This window comes from Papio anubis, chromosome 2, assembly GCF_008728515.1.
Source record: "Papio anubis isolate 15944 chromosome 2, Panubis1.0, whole genome shotgun sequence".
Lineage (NCBI taxonomy): Eukaryota > Metazoa > Chordata > Mammalia > Primates > Cercopithecidae > Papio > Papio anubis.
This window is the reverse complement of record NC_044977.1, coordinates 160125808-160144025: the sequence shown is the minus strand read 5'-3', so window position 1 is coordinate 160144025 and position 18218 is coordinate 160125808. Positions and strand designations below refer to the sequence as shown.

Sequence of the window (18218 nt, the reverse complement as noted above, 5' to 3'; positions counted from 1 at the left end):
TTAAGGAAACAGCAGAAGGGCAGGGCAAGGCTGAGCTCTGAGATGGTCAGTTTAGAGTAGGATGCTGGGCACTCAGGTGTGTGTGTGTTAAATGGAGATCTGCATGCACCTGTCTTCCCCCCATTAGGATTCAGGAGCTGGGATGGAGATGCTTACTGCAGTGCTGGGGTTTTGCCAGGGGAGTATAGGAGGTGAGAGAAAGATGGGGCAATTCAGATGATATGCACAGGAGAAATTGTAGTGATGAAATGTGTGGTCTGAGGATTAATCTGACCAAGATGGAAACTGAAAACTGGAGGTGACTAGGGAGGGATTAGGAAATTAGAGGTCTTGACAAGATAGAAACTCCAGTATGATGAGGGGTTGGGCAAGGAGGTATATTTGAGCCAGATAGAAGTGCTTTGGAAATTGAGAGGTGGAGCAATCTCAGGTAAAGGCAAAATAGAGGGTATGACCTGGGGTTGCTGGCCAGAGCCAGGGGAGGAGCCTTAAGAAGTGAGATCTAGGGTTGGTGAGGCTGGAGGGCAGGGTGAGCCTCCACGTGGGTGCTGGAGCAAGAAACCAACAGATGTTGAGGAGGATGGTGTGACCTAGGAGTCAGCATCCTTGGTGAACATGAGGAGTGGCCACAAGGCCAGTGGCACCTGCCAGAGGGGAAAGCAGGCATGACAGGATAGCATCTCCCAGGTGAGAGCCTTTTGAGGAAGGGAGGGTGGGCAGTGGTCTGGAAGCTCAATGCAGAGCAGTGTGGTTCCCACTCTCAGCCCTTGGTCTTAGAAGAATGGGAGTATCCAGTGGGGGAACAGCTGTACAAATGAGATAGACCCCTAGAGGTTAATCGTCATCTCCTAATCTCACCCTGACCCTTTTGTCAAATGTTATCTAGATTAAACCTCAGTATAGGCAGGCTGAAGGAAATGGACATTCCAGTGGCTCCTGGGGTCCCAGCCTGTAGCAGCTTCATCTGCGCTTTGTGCACTTGCTCTCAGTCATCTCTGCAAGGGACCCTGAAGCCTGGGAGGTCGGAGTCACTGACCCTTGATGGCACTGCTGACACACCCCTTCCCTCAGGTAATTCTGGATGCATAACTCATTATGGGATGTAATCCAGGTCAACATTAATACCACCTGGAAGGTTCCGCCCTCAGCCTCACTCTGCTTGAGTATCCCAGTGATCAGTCTCTCAGGACCTGCCTACTGGGCAGCTCCTCTCTCCACTTATTTGCATTAAATTGGCTTTTTATTTAGGCCTCTGGAGATGGTTACATGGGGAGGAGCCCATGACTTTCCTGTATGATCCCTTGAATACTCTCCAAGTCAGTAGATTACTTCTCAGGCAGCCTTCATAAAAGTGTTTCAGTTTCACTGTGCTGGGGTTTGTGTTCATCTCACTCACATAGACAGTCTCTGGGTAGGCAGACGGGGGGTGATACAAGCTCACACTCTGCATTTCTCCTCCTCTTAGCCATTCCCACCCTGCTGAGGTTTAAGGAAAGCCGGGGATGATGACCCACTTAAGCTTTCCTTGGCCTTGTTAAGTCCAATCATCTGGGGCAGGAAGAAGAAGAGAAATGCTTATTGCAATCTTTGACCCCCACTAACTGCTGTGGTGACTTTGACCCAAGCCCTTGACCTCCTTTTCCTTCTCTGAAATGTTGCTGTGATTCCTGTGGTGAGATTAGATGAGGCAGCACTTGGGATAAGCGTGCAGAGAGGCATTGAGCAGTATGAAAGTACAGGATGCCATGTACTTTCCTGCTTCACAGCACATTTTGTTTCTTGCAAGGTGAGTGGCCCAGCCGCCTCCCCACAAACACCTGTTTCTGCCTTTCTCCGCATAATCAGCAAGCTGTTCCCACTTCTCAGCATTGCACTTTTCTGCTGGTGCAGAATAAAACCACTTTGAGCTCCTCCCTGTCCTGAGACAAAGTCCTCTGTGGTCACCCAGCATATGGCAAAGCTGCTGCTTTGGGCTGGAACGTTTGAGGCAACAGTGACTTCCTCCTTTCCTAGTTACCTGAACCCTTAGAGCTGGGAGCCGGCCAGTGAAACAGACAAGGGGAGGGGAAGAGAAGAGGGAAGGCATGTTTCCTTTATGAGTTTCAGTTTATTGCACAGAAATGTTTTTGAAACCTTTGTCACCAATGGACTCATGAATGGGTGTCGGAGAGTCAAAAATAGAGGAAAAAATGTAGTCTGTAAACAAATCACTGGATGGCATTAGAATTTGAGCCAAAGTAAAAGATGCTGGAGCTTGGCCCTTATCAGAGAAGTATAGAAGAGCCAGGTAGGGGATTTTATTTACAACATGTTCAATTCTGAGGAATATGGACAGGGCAGAGGAAAAAGGAAAAATGGGAAACCCCCATGGACTTAAGGCCCCACAAAGAGAAACCACGTGCCTTCTCCCCCCTTCCCTTCCGGCTTGGGCAAATGAGGCAGTTCATGCTCCCTTTAGGGGCGGAGGCAGTCTACAGGGGCCAGCTGGGCACAGATGAAATCTTGCAAAGGAACCTTTCTTACACTCGAAAAGCAAGAATAGCAAAGGGACTTTGGGAAGGACATAAAACAAGAAAAGGAAGCTCCACACCAACAGCTCCCTGATGAAGGGAGTCTGTGTGCCTAGGCTTTTCACGAAAGTGCTGCTCATCCTGATGCACAGATGCAAACTGGAGCTGCTGCCTGTGCCCTCACCATGGGCATGTACCCACCACAGGCATTCCCAGGTGACGCAGGGGCGGAGGATTCCCTCTTTCCACTCAGGATCACAACCCCTGGATGGGGTTTTCAACAAGTATAGAAAGCTCCTGGATGCAGCCAAGACTCTCACCCACAGTCCCAATCCTCCCACCTTCTTCAGGTCTCTAGAAGACAGAACAGATGGGTTTACAACATCCTGTTATCCTCACTAGTCCTAGGCTGTGGATGTAGGGAAAGGCCAGGTAAACAAGGAAGGGAGAACAGTTGAATCACGCCAATTGTTTGAAACCAAAATTGCAGAACTGCCCCCAATTAAGTAAACACCAAGGAACATAGGTCTGTTCCAGAAATACTACAAAATAGAAGAGTATGTGAGCACCAGATGCACGTGATAAAGACCATGCTCTGGAAGATTCATTCCAAGGAGTAGAAGCAGTATTTGCTCAGGGCATTTAAGGAGAGCACGGACTCTGGAATGAGGGGAGAGAAAAGATAGGACATGCAGGAACAGCTGGCAACACCAAGGAAAGGATTTAAGGAGAGAGATCTCTGTATTGGAGAACTTAACATTACCCTAGAAACAGCAAGAGCATCATCAGCCCCAGGAAAATCTACCTCTGATGTGGAGACCAGGCTTAAGAAAATCCGTAGAAGCCAGAGAAAAAGTGCCAAACAAGGAAAATGGCCAAAGAGAACATCTAGATATAGAGATCAGACAATGAGAATCCAGAGTCTTGTTAAGTGATAAAAGGAAAATACTAACAGAACGTGTGTAACAGGAACACCATTTTAGAGGAAACAAGAAGAAAAGTTTCCTAAACTCGAAAAGTACTACACCAGAAGTGGGCAGTACTCACTATGTTCAGGGGAACAAAAAGATAAAAACTGAAAAGCATCAGAATATTTTTTGTGTGAAGGAAATTTGTAAGGTAGGAGAATTAGGTCATTTATTACAGCACAAACTGCATGTCTATCTAAATAGACATTTAAGTGCAAAAACATGGATACTACTCGTAGTTTTACTGGAAAACCATACAGATGTTTTTTATGAATGTACAGAATGAATCAAAGTAAATAACTGATCAACAGGAAAACTAGGAAATTTGTGAGCTGGTTGTGAGGCAGTGGCTCCTATTATGTATAATTTTAGTGCGACGTGCTGTGTTAATGATAGCTGTCAAATAATATGTTAGCATTTGAAAGGAAATATGTATACTGGGAGCATAGTAATTACTTTATAAAGAATAACAATAAATCATTTGATTTTATGCTAGTTCCTAGGTTCTCATTTATTTTAGTAAAAGTGAGTAGTGAGGAGGGAGGAAGCAGCATAAAAATGGGCTGGTTTTGCTGAGGAAATTAGCATGATTTGGTTTCTGAAAATGGTAAGACTTGTGAAATTTTACTATTTCAAAGTACATACCAAAACAATATGATTCTGGCTGAATATGAAAAGATGAGAAAGAATGCCAGGGAATTACAGTAAAAAAGTAAGAGATCATCGTAATATTAATATCAAAGGCCCTAGAATTCTTTAATTGATTAAGAGATTATCCACAATAATCATATAATCACCAACAACTTCAGATTATATACAGCAAAGTCTATTAGAAATTCATACAATAGTATTAAGAGAGTGCTAACATACTTTCATCAATGTTTCACAGTTAAAATGTCAGCTGTAAGTATGCTTATCTAGTATCGAACAAGAATGAAAAGGAAGATGCTGATGACAACATTTTAGGGATGCTTACTGTGTGGCAGGCACTATTCTAAGCTCTTTTCATGTATTAACGTATTGAGTCCTTAGAACAATCTTATGTTGTAGGGATACTATTGTCTTCATACTTGAAATAGACTCAGCACAAAAGTCAAAAATAAAATGAATGTATTTTGCTTATATATTGAGCTCTGTAACCTCAAGCAGTGAATATAATTTTAAAGGGTCAGGAAACATTTAGCAAATTAGTCATTTACTGGACCTTATAAAACCTCAGTAGGCCGAGCACAGTGGCTCATGCCACCGAGGCAGGTGGATCATCTGAGGTCAGTAGTTCGAGACCAACCTGGCCACCATGATGAAACCCTGTCTCTACCAAAAATTAAAAAAAAAAAATACTAGCCGGATATAGTGGCACACATCTGTAATCTTAGCTACTCAGGAGGCTGAGGCAGGAGAATTGCTTGAACCTAGGAGGTGAAGGTTGCAGTGGTCTGATACCGTGCTACAGCACCCAAGCTGGGTGACAGGGAGAGACTCCATCTCCAAACAACAACAACAACAAAACCTCAGGGGAACATCACACACTGGGGCCTGTCGGGGGTTGGGGGGCTAGGGGAGAGACAGCATTAGGAGAAATACCTAATGTAGATGACGGGTTGATGGGTGCAGCAACCACCATGGCACGTGTATTCCTATGTAACAAACCTGCACATTCTGCACATGTATCCCAGAACTTAAAGTATATTTTATATATATATATATATACACACACACACACACACACACACACACACATACACACAAACCTCAGTAAATCCTCTGGTCCTCTATCACCCTCTAAGAAATGATAAAGCACATACCAAGTTCTGGACCACATGTAGTAAAACTAGAAATAAATTTACAGGGACAGACACTCTGAAATATTCCTGTTATGACTTTCTACATTGTTCGAATCTTGCACAATATGTATGTATTCTATGGTTATAAAATGACTAGTTAAAATAATAAAAAGGAACTTTTTTTTTTCTTGTGAGTGTATAGAAACCAGCCCTAATACATCTAAAAAACAAAAAAAAGGGCTCAGGGGTAAGTGGGGACCTATCCCGGTAAGAATTTTGGGGTAATATGTGGAGTTGAAGGAAGATCTCTTCCCCAGCCCCAAGAGATCAAAATCAGATTAGAGGCTGATTGACTCTGGGCCGTGCGCTCGTGTGGATCCCCTGTGCTGACTGGAATATGCAGTGTGACTGGGCCCTCTGCTCTCTCTGTGGCCAGCAGGGTGGAGAGTTGTGGTTGTCAGTCTCACCAGATCAAGATCTGCGGGAGAAGATTTGTATAGGAGGAGGAGGCAGTGTATAGCAAAAACACCTGATGTCCGCCACACAGCGGGGAGAACAAAACCAGGTAAACTCACACAAAGGTGCAGGGCCAGAGACCATGTTATATTAGAAGCATGCCCTGTGGCATCCAGCCTGGAATTATGAGGATAATAACAAGGAAACAAGGCTAGAAATTAATATTGCCAGGAGCTAGCCTGTGGAAAATTCTTCCTAATCTAACAGCTCATATACAGAAACAAGCAAACACAAACACTTGAGGTTTTTTAAACATTTGACAAAAATTTTAAAACTTTATGTTACCAATAACAAGTTGTGAAACCAAAAAAAATTGTTTAAACTATCAATAATTAAAAACACATTTTGATTACCATCGTAGAGAACAACTGAATAAACTTCCAATACACCATAGGTAGAATGATAGCATAAAATTGTTATATGAAGACTAATCAAATAGTATGCAACTAAAAAAAGGTACAAAAATATTATAAGGGCATATTAGGTAATTAATTATGTTATTGTGGATTTTTTCATGATTGTAGGATTTTTTAGTTTTTTCAAGTTGTAATTTGTTGTGAATTTATATTCTAAATCACTTTCCTTTCATATGTAATTTTGGTTTCTTTTTTCTTAAAAAGTGTTCCCAGAGTTGTAAAAGATTCAAGCCCCACACAACGTAGCTCTGCCCATGCATTGAGGCCTGGCACCCCTGGCCACTTGGATGGAGTGAAGTGGGGCAGGAAGTAGCTTTTCACTATCCCACATTCCCTGAAGACCCTGATGCTGGGGTTGAGACCCAAACAAGAAAGCTGGGGTATAACTAATAGGGAAATAACTATCATCTGTTTGAGCTTTTTTCAGTTTGTAGAACTAACTGAAGTTAGTTATTCCTTATTTATCCAAGAGATGGTAAGTTATGTAAATGTTCTATACCAGGACTTACGGTGATGAAGAGGATAAGAGGTGAGGCAGAGAGAGTAATCAAACCCCAGTGAGTGTAAGTGGCTGAGAAACCATGGCCCCTGAACCTGAAGCCTTTCCTTGGTGTTGGTGTACTTGGTGGTCACATGGATGATTTAATGTCCCTAAGGCAGTTGTCTTCCATGGGAGGGATTCTCCTTAAAGGGAATCTTCCTGTTACCAATGTCATGTAACAAACCATCCCCACATTTAGTGGGTTAGAATAACAGCAATTCATGATTGCAGTCAGACAGAGGCAGGAGCTCGAGTAGCTGGGAGCTTGCGTAGTCTCTCAACTGAGAGCAGTAGTCTCTCTCTCGTCAGATCATCTCAGGGCCTCTCCATGTTTGTTTGGGCTTCCTCACAGCATGGCCACCTTATGGCAGTGAGACTGCTTACATGGCAGGTCTGGGCTCCAGCATGAGTGTTCCACCAAGCAAGGTGGAAGTTGCATGGCCTTTTCTGACTCAGCCTTATAAGTCACACAACTTCACTTTTCCCACATTCCATTGGTAAGAAACTACACACAAACTCACAGATTCAAGGAGTGGGAGGACTGGGCTCCAAATCTTGATAAAGGAGCAGTACAGCTCTGGAAGACGGTGTGGGACAGGAGATATTCTACGGCAATCTTTGGAAAATACAATCTGCTACAGTGTCCCCAAATCCTTATTTTTTAAAATTATTATTTAATTATTTATTTTGATACTGAGTCTCGCTCTGTCACCAGGCTGGAGTGCAGTGGTGTGATCTTGGCTCACTGCAATCTCTGCCTCCTGGGTTCAAGCAATTCTCCTGCCTCAGCCTCCCAAGTAGCTGGGATTACAGGTGCGCACCACCACACCCAGCTAATTTTTGTATTTTCAGTAGAGATGGGGTTTCACCATGTTGGCCAGGATGGTCTCGATCTCTTGATCTTGTGATCCACCCGCCTCAGCCTCCCAAAGTGCTGGGATTACAGGCGTGAGCCACCGCACCTGGCCCAAATCCTTATTGTAAAAAGGAGGCACTGGATCTGAGAACCCTTGTCACAGCCCTGAATACGTTTTGGATGGAGCCAAGCACTAACTGACAGGATTAAAATCAGAGTGCCTGGCAGCAGGTCTTGCTCCGGTTCTTGACTTGCAGCTGTCATCCTGCTCCCACCTCACATGGGCCTGACAGACATGAGGCTGCCAAATCACATGTTAGAAACCTCTGGAGATGGACACAGGTTGATGCCATGTAAAAAGTCAGAGGGAAAGTTCTGCATTCTGGACTTTTTTTCTGCTAAGTTTTAAAGGCGTAATAATGTTCTAAGAAACCTTAGGTCTGGCTTACCAATGTTTCAGTATTCTAAGACACACATTTTTAAAATCTCTGAAATAAGAATGAATCTTACAATTGATGCCAGGTTTTGTTCTTGACATAGTTGATATTTGCTGCATACAGCTTTAAAAGTTTTAGAATGTCAGCATCTTGGGAAGAAATCCAAGAGACAAATGTGGGGAACTCTTAAGAAACGTTTCCCATCATGGCTCTTAATGGCACAGAGGATGATGTTTTATAGAAAGATATGGACACCTATGATCCCAATTTGAAGTGATTCAAAGAGATGGATGCTGTGTAGAAGTTTTAGAGATATCTAAGTCATTTTATTTTGCTTATATTTCCTTTCTATGTATGTACAAACATGATCTATAATAAAAGCTCATGTCTAAATGAGTCTGAAAGATCTGTTTTAATGTGCAGAAAATTTTAAAAACACCTTCTAATTGGCAGGAAACCATCATGTTATGGCTCCATGGCAGTATTTTTCTTTCTTAATGGTACCTAAAATATTAATGCATGTTGCAATCGATGTCTCAGAGTAGGTGAAACACAGGAGATAAGCCTTGTTTTCACCTCAGAGGTGGGTGAAGACCTAAGTGACTTCTAAGAAAGAGCCCATGGAATGCAGTGATGTCTGAGAGGTGAGGAGTCAGAAATGTCAATGATGTGTAGGCCCATCCCCTGTCTGAGAATCCAACACCTTGTACCTAAAGATCTGTTCAAATATTGGCTTCAATACCTCATTTCCCAAACTCAGATCTGTGGTCTGCCAAGGTGCTTCCAATTTTTAGGACAAAAAAGCTGAATGTTTGAAACTGGACACATGGGCTCCATAGGTATCAGGCATCTTGCTCTCAGACACTACTGAGAAAATATCAATCCTCTTTTTAGTAACATTAATCACATTAAGTGCAACTCACATGCTGTTCATTCCTGGAATGTCCCACTTGTCCCAAGCCCCTGTAATGTCTGACTTGTCCTTCAAAACTCATAATCCCTTTAGGGCCGCTTTTGCCCCCTCTCTTCTGGGCTACCATGGCAACCAGAGTATGCCTCTGCAATAGTACATATGCCATTGCCCAGGATTCTGTCTTTAAATTGCTTTTGGCCCTACTAGAACACGACTTTATTTCCCCAGCATATGGTATGTTTCTTATGAAGTAAACTCAATAAGCACTCAGTAAAATGCTTATTAAATGCATGCTTCATGAGAAGTCTTTGCTCTTATGGAAGCTAAAGAAGCCTCCAAATAGAAGTTCATTTTGAATATTAATTTATATTAACTTTTGTCAAGAGTTTTCTCACATTGTGGCAAATAGCACTGGACTAAGATTCAAGTCTCTTTTACAAGGTCCTATGACTTTGAGCAACTTCCCTAACCCTGCTGGGTCTTGGTATCCCCATCTTCTGTGAACCTCTCAAGGGTGCCCTTTATTTTCCATTATTTAGCACAGTGCCTGACACATAGAATGTGCTCAGTAAATATTTATTTTAATAATGTAATCTGTAAAAACAAATGAAGGGATTGGACAAATCTCAAAGGGCACTCTTTGGTTTCCTCATAATGCAAATAAACACTTCTCCTCACCTCATCCAATCAAAACACTTAATAATTCTTAATTCATAGGATATAGTTTAACAAAGTAAACTTATAAGGCTGCTTGGAGGTATCTCAGCAACTTACTACCATTACACTCAAATGATGGGTATAGTGCAGATAAATTTACCAAAGGTACATGTTGAAGTTTGGAACTTAAGGCCATTTTTATCGATTACCATGTAATAGGGTTTTATTGGTTCCTAGAGACATTCCTCAGACCCTCTCCTACCTATTGGCTGACACCTGAAATTTTATCATATTCTCAGTGTGAAGGTCTTTCTATCTTTAAAAAAACTATAGAACATTCATAATTTTTTTCAATAGTGCTCAATACTAGAATAAATATCTTTATGTATTAGCTACATGGAGCTTTTAAAGATAACATTGGTGAGTTGAGAAGTAATATTCCTGTTTCATGATACTATATCTATATATATAATGTATATTTACTATCTCTATCTATATGAATGTGTATCTGTATGTGTGTATATGTTTGTGTGTGTGTGTGTGTGTGTGTGTGTGTATATATATATATATATAGAGAGAGAGAGAGAGAGAGAGAGAAAGGGTCTCACTCTGTCACCCAGGCTGGAGTGCAGTGGTGCAATCACAGCTCACTGCAGCCTTGACCTCCCTGGGTTCAGGTGACCCTTTCACCTCAGCCCCCGCAAGTAGCTACAGGTGTCTGCCACCACACCTGGCTAATTTATATATATATATACATATATACATTTTTTTTTTGGTAGAGATAGGGTTTTGCCACGTTGCCCAGGCTGGTCTTGAATTCCTGGGCTCAAGTCATTCACCTGCCTCGGCCTCCCAAAGTGTTGAGATTATAGACATGAGCCACCACACTTGGCCCATTATAACATTTTAAGGGAATTAAATTAGTAAATCGTCACTGCAGATCTGCTGTATGACAGCTGGTGGCAATTTGTCATACGTTGGTTGTAGTGGGCAGGTTAAGTCTGCAAGTTATATGTTATAGCCAATGACATAACAAGTCTTTGCTAAAAATCATAGGCAGGCCACATTTCTCTTGGAGCTCTGTATTGGATGTCAAGGTATTAAGTTAGTATCACTCGTTTATATCAATGCATAAAGAAAGGTCTGGAAGTGCACTCTTTAAGTGGGGAAAAACCACAAAGTTTCAAGGATAAAAAATGGAGCAACAGAGGCATTACTAAAATGGAAACAAAATTATGTTCAGAAGGCATCATGGGGCATCCTGGATTTTATTAAATAACAATTCATTGACATTCCATTAATTAACAATTACCAATGCTCTATAACAACCACACAATCTCAGCAGTGAGTAACATAATCATCTATTTAGCTTGTGTGCCTGCAGCCCTCCAGCTGGCCTGGAGTTAGCTGTTCTGGGTTGGGCTTAGCTGAGACTGACTCTGCTCCATGTGTTTCTCATCCTCCTCCTGGGACCAGCGAGCTAGATCAAGATGTTCATCTCTTAGTTACAGCAGTGAAGCAAGGAACAATTACACAAGTCCTTTTCCAGCCATTAGTGATACCATACCCACTAACATTCCATCGGTGAAAGCAAGTCACATGGCTGAACCCAAAGTTAACAGGCAGGGAAATACATCTGCATCTTGGTAAGAGGAACTTCAAAGTCAAATAGTAACAGGTGGGAATAGATACAAGGAGAGGTAGAAAATTAAAACCATTCATGTGGCCGGGCCCGGTGGCTCACGCCTGTAATCCCAGCACTTTGGGAGGCCAAGGCAGGTGGATCACTTGAGATCAGGAGTTCGAAACCAGCCTGACCAACATGGTCAAACCCCGACTCTACTAAAAATACAAAATTACCCAGGCATGGTGGCGCACTCCTGTAATCCCAGCTACGTGGGAGGCTGAGGCCAGAGAATCACTTGAACCCACGAGGCAGAGGTTGCAGTGAGCTGAGATCATGCCATTGCACTCCAGCCTGGTCAGTAAGAGTGACACTCTGTCTCAAAAAACAAACAGACCAACCAAAAACTATTCATGCAATTTACCGCATATACTAAGATGTAAATTATTTACAGCAGGCGTTATTTCCAGTAAACCAAGCCCATTGGAAGAATAGTGGATTTTTCAGGTATCATTAAATTTGGCTGAAAACCTCCCAGCTCTGCCTGTGATCTGCAATCTTGTCATTCCCAATTAGAACATTCCGGGCTGTGAAAAAACAGAACATTAAAAACTAGTAGAACTATCCAATTGTTCCCTGTCTTTTTATTTATTTTTAATTGAGATGTGGGCACCTGGGTGGTTTTGACTGAATTTCTTACTAGAACAGGAAAACTACGTCATAGCTTTATGTCAGGAACACGTATAAATAAATGCTGCTTACTAATTATGGAAGACCAAACAAAATGGACAGGAAGAAAAGGGTGGGTAAGTTCACTAATAAACTTCATTCCAAACTTCCTTAAACAAACCCATCTGCCCTTTCTTGTTGACAAAGCAAGCTAGAAAACTGACCTTTTGAAGTTAACCCTGTAGAAGTATTGGCACTCACCCTTAATTCCTACTGACCTATTCATTGGCTAATGGATGTTAAGGTGTTTTGCCTGTCTGGTTGCCTCATTGATGATGTGGACCTATCAGGTGGGTGCCAGATCTAATTCTGATTCTGCATGACTTTTTGAGCTGTAACTGCTTAATCACTACTCTTGGAGGCAGCCATAATGACTGGAACTCCATAGCTCAAATTCAGTGCGTACATACAAACAAGTTGCAAATTCAGTACTCAAACTCTACTTCCAATGTGAAGAAAAATCATTTTGCTTAAGTAAGCCTATCTCCCTTTATTATACATGCCAATACAGGAAGTTGTGTGCTGAGCCCCCTGTCATGGTATGTAGGAAGTCAAATATAGTTTTGGAAATGCAAATACATTTTCATTTGCTGATGGACATGTATTATTTATGAAGTCATTGGTTGTAAGTAATAGAAAATTCAATTTAAACCTTTTTGGTTCATGTACTGGAAAATCTCAGAGGCATATGAGTTTCAGGAGAATTTGATCCAGGGGCTTGATAATTCAGTTTTTCTCTCTCACTAGACTCTAATATGTATAGTGAGGGCTCCATCGCGAGGCTGGTTCCCTTTATTTGAATCTAAGGGAGAGTCCTTACATTTGCAATGATTTGTCTGCCCTGAACCAATCCCTGTGGTCAAAGGAAGGGATTGAGCTGATTGACTGAGACCTGGGCAACCTAAAACGGGCTCACTGTGCCAAGACGGATAGGATCAAATTTCATGACTACCATTCAATGAGGAGAAGAAGAGAACCACGATGTCCAAATAATGGTGTCATGGAAGGCAGAACTCTGTCTCCAAATTAAGTACATGATTATTTTTGTCAATTGAAGTATAAAAGGTTCACAAATGAGACTTGTATTTTCTGCCCAGTTTCAAACAATTCCCTGGAATTGAAGGATTTATATGAAATTGTTGGTTCTCCTTGACAGCCTACCCACTTCCACCCCATATTTAATAAGAGACCAAAGTCAGAAATGGATAGTGCAGCTTATATACCATGGTAACTAAAACCATAGCCAATCTGTGTCCATAGCTTGTGTTGTTTAGAAAGCTTGGGCAGAGATAAAAGGGTCAAATGGCCTCTCATCTATCTGGCATAACTGTTCTACTTTAAGTCAAAGTTGAATATTCAAGCCTCAGCAGCAATATCTCAAATGGTCAATTTAAGAAAAAACTTTAATTTCAAATTAGCTTGTTCGTCAAAGGGTGTTTGAAAACATTTGTTTGCTTAAGCAACTAAAAACTTAGTCATATGGTTGGGACTCAAAGTAATGGGCTGGTGCAGCCTTGTAAGTTTATAAGCTCCACTTGCCCACATGTTTTTTGCATTAATTTGTATCATCCTTAAAGCCAATAAGTTATCGAGCCTTTTACAACCGACAAAGTAGCATACTTCTTCCTCTTGGGGATATGAGAGCATGTTATAAACACTATTACCCTGGAATCCCTTGAGATTGTGTGTGTGTGTGTGTGTGTGTGCAGGCATATGTATGTACCATATGTATCTCCTTATGAACAGATAATTGAGTGTCTACTATGTACAAGGTATGTAATGCAAATCACCTTATTTAATTTGCAGAATCACCATATTTAATATAAGTCCTATTGTACAGATGATAAAACTGAGTCTTGGAGAGGCTAAATGATTTTCCCAGTAGTCATAGAGCTGCCAAGTAGCAAAGCCTGAGTTGAACTCAACTCTGCCTGTGGTCACAGCTCATGATCTGATTTGCCAAATTTCACTGCCTCATTCCCTCTCTAGGACTTGAATTAAGTCACATTTCTCATTTGGTTTTTAGCTTTGCCTCCTTCCCTGCCCAGCTTGTCTGCTGCATTCCATAGTCATTGACTCACTAAATACTGATTGAGTACCTCTTAGACGCCAGACACTGTTTTAGGTGCTAGAGATGCAGCATGAACAACCTAGACAAAAATCCCTGCCCTCGTGGAGCTTACAATTTTAGTTGGAATGGTTCAGTCAACTGTGCCTTGATCTCCCAGATTTCCATCATAAATACCTTTTTCTTCTGATCATTCAATAAACTCAAGGCCTCTCCTCAAAATGTTGTCCTGAAATATAACTCCATATGTCAAATTCCTAAGGATGGTGGCAATTTTCCTTCATTCTTCTGATCCAAGACACTCTTTGCTGCCCCATTGTTTCAGTTTCAGAGAAGGTGGCCAATCTCTGCATTGACTGTTTGCCCAGTGGCACCTGGATATATGGGCACTGAGGCGTCCAGTGGGTCAAGAGATGGGAGTCACAGGTCCAGTTTCCAGGAGAGCAGCTTCTGAACCTGAGATGTGCAGGTAAGGAGTTTGTTGATAAGTGCTCTGAGGCACACACAGAGAGAAATGTTGAACTGCTATGCACCCACCACAGAGGTCAATTCTACAGGGAGGTCTGGGGCTAGAATGGCCTTTGGAGACATACCCAACTGGTGTGAGAGGTTGATGCCTTTGTACTCCCACTTCAATCAGTTGTTAGATATAGGCTGCCCTGGGAAGAGACTGACTTTGGGGGAGGTAGCTCTTTCTAGCCATGGCAAATTTCCAGATAGGGTCTCACCTGAGTGTTGGACTTCAACACACCTAGAAGCTGGAGGAATGAATGCTTCAGTCCTGGAGTGGAGGTTCCGGGAAACACACCACAGTCTCCACTGCAAAGGGCTTCTTCACGTGTAAGCAGAGTGGCATCTCCTCCCTGCCTTCCCTAGCTCGAATGTTCTCATGGGCTCCTCAACTCTAGATATTACTTCAGCAAGGTTTTGAAGAAAATCAGAAGTCTCAAAAACATGGAACACAAACTTCAGTACCCTTAGACTCACCAACACTACAGGAAAACTGGGCAGAAAGCCTCTAAGGCAAAGCTGTAAGTTTGAGCTACCATTGATCAAACCTGCTACTTACCTATAACTGGCTTTTCCATGTTGGTAACATCAGAAACATTTATTTGACTGGCTTTTGTTATTATTTAGTTCCTTTTGCTCTTAAGCACTATGATATTGTTTTGTTTAGTTAGAGTTAACACTTATTGGGCCAAACTAGGCATTGAACCTAAAGTTACACAGATTATCTCATTTAATCATCAAAATAATCCAATGAAATAGGTATCACTATTATCTCCACTTAACAGATGAGGATATTGTGAGGCACAGTGAGGTTGGGGAGCTTCCACATGGTCACGTTACTGAGTGACAGAGCTGATATGAGAACCCAAGTCTACCTGATGACATTGCTTGAGCTCTTACCCCTGTACTTTCCTGCTTCTCTCCCTTTCACAGGGTTGTCCTGGGTTTCCTTTAAATTAAGTATAAAGACATACTCTTGGATCCTCCATGTCCCATTGACTTATTGATTGAATCATTAAACAAACATACCATATTCTAGATAGTATCCAAGGCACTGGAGCTGTGATACACAAGACAGGGACATTTATTGCTCTCAAACATTCTCCCAGGATGGTGTGAGGCATCAGAGAAGTAAACAGACACTCACAAGATAGAGGGATACATGATAAGCTATGTGTTTTAATCCATTTGTGTTGCTATAAAGGAACACTTGAGGCTGGGTAACTTAAAAAGAAAAGAGGTTTATTTGACTCACAGTTCTGCAGGCTGTACAAGAAGCATGGTGCCAGTATCTGCTGTTGGCAGAAGCCTCAGGCTGCTTCCACTCATGGCAGAAGGCAAAGGGGAGCCAGTGTGTCACACTGTGAGAGAGGGGGCAACAGAGAGGGAAGGGAGGTGCCAGGCTTTTTTCAACAATGAGTTCTGATTGGAACAAAGAAGGAGGACTCACTCCCAGTGAGGATGGCATCAGATAGTCATTCATAAGGGGTCCACTCCCATGACCCAAACACCTCCCACCAGGCTCCACCTCCAACACTGGGAATCAAATTTCAACATGAGACTGTGCAGTCAAATAAACTACACCCAAGTTGTAGCAATATGGGAAGCCCAGAGTACTGTAGGTGCACATAGGAGGGACTCCACCCAGTCGTGGGGGTGGGAGAGATGGTCAGTGAGAGTTTCATGGAAAGGATATGTAAGCAGAATCCTAAAGCAATTATCCAGGTAAATGTGTATATGTATGTGTAGGGGTAGAGCATGGGAAAAATGTTCTAACAAGCAATAGAATGCAAATGCTTGGAGGCAGACCCAAGAATTTAAAGAAATTGAGATGTCTGGGTCTCCTCTTTGAGAGTTTGGGTATGAAAAGGACATATTGAGTAGGGACCCAGATCATGCAAGCTTTCCAAGCCACATTCTAAAGATTGCATTTTATCCTAAGATAATTGGGAAACCATTGAAGAGTGTTAAATAGGGTGACATTGTCAGATTTGCATTTTATTTTGTGAATAAGTGGTTAGTTTTCTTTTTAACAGCTTCATTGTGGTATACTTTGCATAAAATAAACTGCATATAGTTAAAGTGTACAATTTGATAAATGTTCACATACGTATATACCTCTGAAACATTATTTTCCTGCTTCAGATTGCTAACACATTCTCACTTTAAGCTGTTATGTTTATTTAAGCTCTTGCTCTATAAGTTCCAGTCAACGTTTGTTGTCTTTAGGAGACAGCTATTTTGTCCTGGGAAAACATGTTTCTGTTTTAATCTACCCTGCCTGGTAATGTGTTTTAAGCAGGAGCTGAATCCCTCCATGTGAGTTGAAGAACAGAGAAGGAATAAACCCCAGAGCTGGATGCTCCAGATACCACAGAATTCGATAGGCTACTATTTTTGGTACCACTCTGCTAGGCAACTCCTGCGGGCAATAGTTGCCTAGATTAAAATCTGCCATCCCAGGGAGTTTGATGTGGAAGAGGTGGATGAGTGGATGTTAAATATCAGCTGGCCAGTCTTGTTTTCATCAACCCTCATCCCAATAGGGGTTTTTGCAGTACTTTTATGTACCCTGACAACACTAGCAGACTGCGTTGATGCTGCCAGTTTCAATGGCAAAGGGACCAGCAAGGATTCATTTAAAGCCAGGCAGTGAAGAGGAAAAGGCAGAACCCAAAGGCCTTCCTCCACTATCCCCTCTGCCTGCTGCACATACCCAGCTGTCTGCCCCAGCCTGCCACCGCTCATTCCTCACACTCCTACTCTAGATGGCCTTCTGTCTCTCCAGGGCATTCTCACCCTTTTGGGTGTCACTGATAATTTCCTCAGAGTTTTGATTGCATCTGCTTCTGGAGCTATCTGCAGTAAATTTGGGGGGAGGGAACCAGCAGCCCATGCTAGTATACCACCTTCACAGAAAGAGGAAGAGGCCTGAACACGTTTCTTATAGACACAAAGCACCTTTGAGTCTACCTTCCCCATAAGAAGAGTGGTAGGGCGGGCCGCCCACGGAGGCCTGGTCAAGAACCAGCACTTCTTAAAGGAGAAGAAAAGATATTAAATGCTAGCCTTCTATTTTCCTCTCAAAGTAAACCTAAGTTAAATCTTTAAGGTAATGACTCAGAAACTCTGAAAAGCGTTTAATAATAGCTCTTGATGATTCATATGAATATTTTACTCTAAAGATGCTTGTCTTGGAGGAATATTGGTGTGAAACTTGCTCCTAGGAAGTAGAAGTGAAAGTCTGAGTACTTATTGCTTTGTGAAGTGGTTATGATAATAGTAATTAATAACTTTGTTTCTCTATGCACTGCCAAAGAATTGGGCATTGCAAAAACACTCTAGAATAAAGCGATAAATAGATGGAGTAGCTAAAGACATTAATTAAGCTGCTTAAAATAAAGTACTGTTTCGTTCCTTTTTAACCCCAGTGTCTACAAACTTTACAAAAGAATCACTGAACTAATTGCTTGGGTAGATCCCAAGATTATAATTTGCAGAACTCTATTATTAGATAAAAATACAACTCCAAGATTCTAAAATGCATTTGATATCAATGCTTAAGTTTGAGGCCAAACCTCTTCTAACTGATAGAACTGAGAGGGTTTTTCACCTGGTAATCTCAGCCTGGCCTGCCGCCAAGTGGCTGTGTGACCTAGGCCAAGTCACTTACCTCTCTGGGCCCCAGT

The 18218-nt window shown here is 42.0% G+C and overlaps 1 long non-coding RNA gene across 4 annotated transcripts in view; it reads left to right on the top strand.

The window, feature by feature from the left end:
* Positions 1-6: 6 nt before the first annotated feature.
* Positions 7-18218, top strand: part of LOC116273659 — a 37680-nt gene continuing 19468 nt past the window's right edge. The window contains exons 1-5 of one of the 4 annotated variants that reach the window (XR_004181973.1): positions 7-1071; positions 5702-5827; positions 14345-14488; positions 14736-15050; positions 16832-17403. This is a non-coding gene — a long non-coding RNA (uncharacterized LOC116273659). Of the gene's footprint in view, positions 1072-5698; positions 5828-14344; positions 14489-14735; positions 17404-18218 lie in introns of those variants that run through there. The other 3 variants (XR_004181971.1, XR_004181972.1, XR_004181974.1) reach the window with 3 other exon arrangements.